This window comes from Vanessa atalanta, chromosome 24 (genome assembly GCF_905147765.1).
Source record: "Vanessa atalanta chromosome 24, ilVanAtal1.2, whole genome shotgun sequence".
In the NCBI taxonomy this organism is placed as follows: Eukaryota; Metazoa; Arthropoda; class Insecta; order Lepidoptera; family Nymphalidae; genus Vanessa; species Vanessa atalanta.
This window is the reverse complement of record NC_061894.1, coordinates 1,957,407-1,965,942: the sequence shown is the minus strand read 5'-3', so window position 1 is coordinate 1,965,942 and position 8,536 is coordinate 1,957,407.

Below are 8,536 nucleotides of genomic sequence, written 5' to 3'. Positions count from 1 at the left end.
CATTATTTGGACCGCCTGTTCAAAAAGTAATATATTAAACATTCTCTTAGTACCGGTTAAAACCGGTTTTTATTATAAAACAACCACCGGTTATGTACAGCAAGTTTGAATACACTTTTGGAGCTAGAATCAGAATAAAGATATGTATGGCAATTAAAGTTTAATACGGTTAATTTATTCGTAATGAAAATCAATATTTATCCAGTATTAAACTTATACTTGTGGATCGACCGCGATACTTCGAGTTTATTCAACAGATTTTTAGGAATTTCGTAATCTATGACAGGTTTTGTTTTGATTTAATTTCATTGTAAACTGACAACATCTGTTCGAACATTTGTTTTTTTTTATACACCTTACTCTTTATCCGGCCAGTAACTTTTTACCGCTCTCTTAAATTAATTTACTAAAATTGCAATCATGAATACTCTTTAATTTTCTACAGATCTAGACTGGAGCTCTTCAAAATACGACCATAACCGATCTTCTACGTGCAGCTATCGTCCATAATAGTCCATAATCACTGGGACAAAAATCGGCTTACGCAATTTATATATAAACTATTTAAGAGATTTGTTGAATGTACTCACATAAGTTTATAATCACATCCTACTAATACTTATTATGAATACTAATAACTGTTGTATAAATATAGATAATCTATTAAATCTAAAATTATAAAACTAAATTGAAATAAAAAATACTGTAATCAGTAGGCATTTACGAGCAATTGAATTGACATTTAACATAATTTTATTGAATGTTAAGCTAGCGTCTATTTGAAATGTAAGATTATCCCTTGATAGTGATAGTGATAGTGATAGTGGTAGTGTTTAACTTGACAATCAATAAGAAAGTGTAATACTTCTATATTGAATAAAGGAATTTGAGTTTGAGTTTGATGAACCGGCAGTAAACCCACTAGTCACTCTTTTCCAAAAGTTCAAAATTGAAACTGAAATACAAATTTATGATAATCAAATACAATTACATTTATATAATACTGCTTGACCCGAAATCACAGGCGTACAATGTTTATAAATCCCGGCTGCTGAATTTCACCTTCGGAAATCTCGTCAAAATTCTTAGTTTCATAGTACCGCGCAGTTTTTAAGACATTTTCTGCCTCGCACAACTCTGTGGAACCAGATTTCGCCGGCGGTTTTTCCGAACTGGCGGTTTTTACGACTTAGGAACCTTCATGAGAGCGTTCTCCCGGTGTTGCAGATGTCTATGGACGGTGGTAGTCACTTTCCATCAGGTGAGCCTACTGTTCGTTTGCCGCCTATCACATAAAAAAAAATCTATTAGATTGATGAACAAACATAAAAAGAAAATGCTTGTTTCTTTTCCAAGAGAACATGTTAAATTCTCGGCTTATATCTACTAAAATTTGTATGAATTACCTATCAACTACTCCTTCTTGATCCACTTTGTTTATTGACGAAAACCGCGATGTTTAAAAGATCCAAGCGTACATATGGTGGGAAGCGACTTTGTTTTATTTCACGTAAGAGATATCCAATTTGAAAGTCAACAAATGCTTCACTTCAACAATGCTTTAAACTTCACGCTTTATATCATCATCTTGCGTTGAGTAACGTAACTAATTTATCAATGTTTTTTTTAACAAACAATTTAAATATTGACTTGGTAAAGTTAAAAATATCTGCCGACTTTTATAAAAGAAATTAATATCTTGTTAATATGAAGATTCCTATCAGAATTTAGCATTAATTAATAAGTCATCTTTTAAATTCAAGCATCGATCGTATCGATTATATTAGATATTCAAGATGTAATCAAAAATATACTCTATTAAAATAGGTTCCTTTCAACGATAGTTTTAAACATAAACTAAATGTTAAGTACCGGTGGTTTTTGACATAAATTTCAATAAAAAATACTGGCAAGATTCTTTGTGTATTAAAAAGATATAAGGAAATAAACACTTTAACAAGAAAATGCTCCTCTATTGTTATTATTCCACGCGATCATGATTAATGGTACAGATCCAATTTCAATTCAAGCGAGTTTGTCATTTAGGACATTGTGTTTATATGACAACGTCACGTACTTTCTCAAAGGATATATTGCTGTTTATTCGACTTCATTGTTTACGAAATTAATTATAAAATTTTGAATATTAACTTCCGGGGTGCTATCTAGATGTGTTATACAAAGGGATATATCTACATTGCTTAAGCAAAATCAAACGAAACTGTGCATGTAGAAGTATATGTATATATATACTTCTAATATATCATATAGTAACATTGATTAGCAATGTCTAACGCTTGGGCCGGAAATGTAATGTACTTGTAATAGGGCCCGACCGGTTTCTAGGAAACCAGTGTCAATGACCCGATAGCAGGATGTTTGCCATAATTACAAATTATCCCAAAGGGCCGAGATGGCCCAGTGGTTAGAACGCGTGCATCTTAACCGATGATCTCGGGTTCAAACCCAGGCAGGCACCAATGAATTTTCATGTGCTTAATTTGTGTTTATAATTCATCTCGTGCTCGGCGGTGAAGGAAAACATCGTGAGGAAACCTGCATGTGTCTAATTTCAACGAAATTCTGCCACATGTGTATTCCGCCAACCCGCATTGGAGCAGCGTGGTGGAATATGCTCCAAACCTTCTCCTCAAATGGAGAGGAGGCCTTTATCCCAGCAGTGGAACATTTACGGGCTGCTAATGCCAAAGGGCTTTAAAGCAAAGTGTTGGATTAAGGATGGTAAGAAGTCTTATTATAAAATTAAAAAATCGTGATGAAAAACCTAGCTGAAATTTTGGGACATAAAGACGTTCGTGTAAAAAAACAGAAGACGGTATGCTAAGCCTAAGGCAAGCCAAATTCTACAAGATGATCTATGAGACAATGTGAAATTGAATTTAAATTTACATCCTGGTAGATATAAATAAAATCATATTTAGAACGTGTTTAGAAAACAAAAACAAAAAGGCACATAACACAATCGTGAATTATTTTTTAACAAATGCAGACTGGCAAATATACTACCTGATGATAGTGGTCACCATCGCCCAGAAACATTATTGCAGTAAGAAATTTTAACCATTCCTTACATATACAATGCGCCACCAACCTTGGGAATAAAATGTATTATGTCTCTTGTACCTGTAGTTACACCGGCTCACTCACTCCTCAAACCGGAACGCAAGTATTGCTGATGAGGTAGAATATATGATAAGTGGGTGGAAGATAGGTATATAGACCCTTTGATTTTACTTGTTGTATATAAGAACATAACATGCACATATATGAGTATTATAGGAAAAAACAAAGGCTGTTAAAGGAAGTAAACTGTCAACATTCCATAGCGTACATATATTGAAATTCAATTCTATTGGTAGTGTCGTTTATTGGTATTTTAATATGTACTCAGACTGAATGTGGAAAGTGCAATTTAAACGGAAATATACAGTCACAATTGAAACGATATTTTTACTTTCAAGTGTATTTTCTTGGATAGGACATTACATAAAACTAAACGTGTACTATTTTTACACGTTTAGTTTCATTAAAATTTTATAGTGTAGTAATTTTATAAGTAAAGCAAATTCAATTATAAGAATCATATCAAGTAAAAAAAATCTATAAACATACGTTTCTTTTCTATAATATATATCTATATAAATTTGAAAACTGTATTGGTAGTTGTGACTTTATTTGTTCACATTACACATTCAGTAATATTAATCATTCCTGATATTACCAATAGAACATTACCTCCCCTTGTTTTCCACTCCCTTCACTTAGGAACTAAGATGTTGTCCCTTGTGCCTGTGTAGCTTGGCTCACTCACCTTTCAGACGGTAAACAGCAACACTAAATATTGCTGTTTGGTAGTAGCTATCTTAAAATAAAATTAAAATATCTATAAATAAATGAATAGTCGAGTAACTATTCTCTTGAATTCAATAAACACGTAAGTAAGAAGTTATAAAGTCAATAATAGTAGGGGGAGCTTGAAGTTTGCAGGAACTAAAGCGTCACGGGGATCTAATGGATTGTTAAGATTAGGTTCTAAAACGAAAATCTAAAAAAATGTGACCTCGAGATACTCGAGGGCGTCAAATTTCTATAAAGAGGGATAACCTTGATATCTAAGTGAGTATAATCTAAGATATTTTAAAGAAAAAAAAAAGAAACTCGTTTTTCTTTTTACTTCTGGATTCCTTTCTATTACAGGATATCGTTTTAATGAAAAACAAAAATCGAACGCGCTCGTGTATTTCGATTTGACGTTTTTTTACAACTCCGTGACTCGTCTATTAACTTATGTCACTCCTTATGACACTCAAATTGACAGATTATTGAAATAGACATTTTTCTGGCTGTCCTTAACTTACCTTTTCTTAATCTGACGTGCTCGAGTTTTTCTGGGGAATGATTTGTTTTTACTACTCTGATGGGCCTCACGCCAGTATATTAAGGGTAAATGGTAGGTTTACATTACAGGGTTTTACCACATATGATTTTTTGACGCGCTTGAGTAACTCGCGAAATCCCTGCTTGGGCTCCCCTACTATAAGAACGTCCTTTTTAGGAGGTTTGGAGCTTGTTCAACCAATCAATTCAAAGTTTGAATGCGTATTGGTGGATATACCGGTAGCTGTTTATTCTACTGACACAAATTTAATCAAGATGTTGAGGTGAATGAATTTATGTTTACTAATAAGGCACATGTAATGGTCTGTTACCAATATTTCACCAATATCACGTGCGATGGAAAAGACATGATTGCGATATCGAGGTCTTAAATTTGGAAGATTTTTTATTTACCTACAACCTAAAAAAAATATTATTTGATATTTGCCTGGGATTGAACCTGCTATCATCGGTTAAGATGCACGTAATCCAACCTCTGAGCCATCTCGGTTCTCTTGATTTATTACATGTTATTTATTTGTTAGTTTTCGGCTAATAAAATACCAGCGCAAAGCCATTAGTAACAATGCAAAGAAACGCCAAAGTATCGCATATTTATGTCAAACCTGACAGATTTAAAACACCATGAGTCAAGCGATGGGATTGTAAATAGATTAGTTATTTTCGAACGGAATGGGTTGAAATGTGGGTGCTCCGCAATTTGTGGGTTTAATCATTGAGTATTTACGATTTCTTATTATCGGTATTCATGCGTCACAGACCTGTTCAAAGTCACTTGAAATTTCGCAAGTGAAAATTCTTTAAATGCCATGAGACATTTCTCGGTAAGTTTCTATAAGAAACGTTCAAGACGTACATTTCTGTTGTAAAAAGATTTTATTTCTATTGTGTATACTGAGTTGCATAAAAAGTTATTTATTTTCTTTCTAATTACTATCGACTATTAACATTTTGAAATTTTAGTTGTTAAAATGTTAAGGCTTACTAAGTACGAAACAATGTATTTATACAGTAGAAACATAGCAGGCAAAATATTAAACGAACCAACACCACTCGATCCTTGTCAACGTCGTTCAAAAATAAACCTAATCTGATACTAAAATAATGCCACGGACCATCTCAAATTACCGATGACGATAAATACTCCCCCGGAAATCTATAAGATTTGTCCCTTTGTCCGAAATAGTACTTCCGAGATCCTTTGTTTTATTTTCATAAGTACTATGCTTCGAGTGTATCTCAAATTTTCCATAATAAAGCACCAGGAAAATTCCATAACAAAAACATTAAGCTTTGACCTCGCTGCGACATTATTTCATTAGGCCATTACATTTTACGACTATGATTCGTTCTTACTTAGATTATTGTTGTAATATACTCGTATTAGGCCGTGGATAGAACTATATACAAACTCCTCAAGGTTCAAATCCTCCTGACCGACCACAGCTTTACTTCTCAGGGAATATAAATAAACTGAGGAAATAAAATCGTGCTCAATTGTTTTTACAAACACTAGTGCACTCATAGAGAACTCCTTGCTTTCATTATTCGATGGGACAGAAAATCCAAATTCAAATAATTTAACGTTACAGAATCAACTCTAATTCACTTGTTCTCCAAAGAATAGGAATGTACCAATAGTAACATTTAGAAGTCTCCTGTTGAGGATTTCTTTACAAAAAAACCCAATAATATTTAGCATTTGTCCCAATTACAAATTATATATATTATATATAAGCTTGCAAATAAATGGCAAATACCGATTTGCCATTTATTTGCAAGCTAAACCATAATTACATAAAAGAAAAAATTAAATATATTATTATGGATGTGACCGATGCTTTACACAGTAAATTCAGCCATCAAATTTTACAGTTTACTTTGGGGTCGTTCAACGACGCGTGAAGAAGATCATCATTGAAAATTTTACGATCGAATAAAACGATTTTACATACAAATTATATACAAAATACATTTATTTATCCACGTGATTCAAATAAACATGTAATTATTACGATTTGATCTTGTTTGAATTAATTCAGAAATGTGTTGCCATATTTATATATCATTATTTTTTAAATTAATATTAAAAGCTATCACGCAGTTGATGGCATCAGATACTCCGTTTATTAAAGAAGTTTATTAGCTACAGAAAGGCCTAAAAGTTAATGTGTACTATAATATTACTGAGACCATTTATGAAATGTTTACTTCGCTGTGTTATGGAAGAAGTTTTCTGATGTCATTCTTGTATTTTACTTGGTCCGCCCCGATGATGGTTTGATAATTAAAATTAATATTTTTTATTATTTTTTTGTATTTTGACACAAAGACCCCTCGCAAATTACTCTACGGTCCTACAAAAATGGAAGCAGACGTTTTCAAATTCATGCAAGATCATTCATGAGCCATAGGGCACACGAAAACTTGGGGCCATGTTCAGTGTTCGGTGGCCTGTTTTCTGGGTGCTGATATCCCGTTAGTTTTTAATATGATGTACGAGTAAGTTATATCTAAAAATGTTTGTTCTATTAATCTAAATTAGAAGACCCCCTTGAGAATGGAGGTCATGGGCTCGGGTTCCGCTTGTCCGTATGGTAAACGGTTCTACGTATAAACATCACAGTTTTCAGAGTTTTCATATACTTAATTGGCAGTAATGTGACGATGACACGGTGTTCCTTCTTTACTACATTACTTAAGTTCAGTGCCAGCGGGGGACCGCCCTTAAGATTAAGGCTTTACATATTAACACTACATACAGCTATATAAATATAAGATTTGGGCAGTTATACTTAATTATTCTCTCTTATTAATATGATATTAATTATATCATTACAATTTGCGTACTATAATTCTCAGTTCTTCTAATCCACTCGTGTAAAATCAGTACTTGTATCTGAACTGTTACAATATAGATGAATATTCACTGTAAGGGTCCACCTTAATGTTGTGTTCGTATATGTATTTATGTAAGTTAATATGTATGGATGTCGTAAATTCGATCGAAATAGAAGTATTTTTGAGTATTATTAAGATTGTGAGATATTGTGAGGTATATTTTTATATTAGATCGATAATACTATAACTAATTTAGGCAAATCTGCTCCTTTATACAGGGCTATAAAAACCTATAATTCCATTTTTAAACAAGTCGATATTGATATATGTATTTGGTACCACGAAATTGAATTTTAAAAATAAATTAAGGAAATATATTTTTATAACACCGTTTTCATGTCTCTGTTGTAATTGCTATAAGAGGTATTCATATTTTTTCTTTGTTTTTTTTCCTATAATGTATTATTTTTTTCTTAGATGTTTACTTTATAATTTTAATTACGTTTTTTTTTTTTTAAATTTTTGTTTTTGTAATTTATTTGTTCTTTAATAAGCACAGTAGTATTTTTTGTCTGTTTCTTTACTTTTTTTTTTGTTTTTTGTACATGGTAACATTTTTTAAGACTGGATATATATGTAGAATTAGACACTCTGTATAACTCGTTTGCCTTCTAAATAAATTGAAAAAAAAAAATCCTACCAAAGAAAAATATGCCATGTCTAATTGAAAGTTAATATTAACAAATTCGATATATATTAATTAACAGTTTCATTTTAAGCATCACTCATTCGCGCCATTAAAATTAAATCTCAATATTCAACCCACACAAGGCTGAAAAGTATACAGGAATTTTTAAACATACTTTTAAAGAAACGTGGGCTTATGCAAACAAACTAACGAATTACTGAACATCGTCATTGAAACTGCTTTGTAAATATTTGAACGTTAAATTATTCAATACTATTCGATATTACTAATTTGAATTCAAGATTTTTTACCTTTCCTGATATAGATTCATCTTCGTTACGTGTTTTTTTTTATGTAATAGGAAGGCAGACGGGCAAATGGGCCACCTGATGGTAAGCGGTCACCACAGGCAATAGACATTGATGCTTTAAGAAATAATAGCCATTTCTTACATTATAGCTATGCGACATCAATCTTGGGAGCTAAGATGTTATGTCCCTTGTGACTGTAGTTACACTGGCTCACTCACTCTTCAAACCGGAACACAACAATACTAAGTATTGCTGTTTGGCGGTAGAATATCTGATG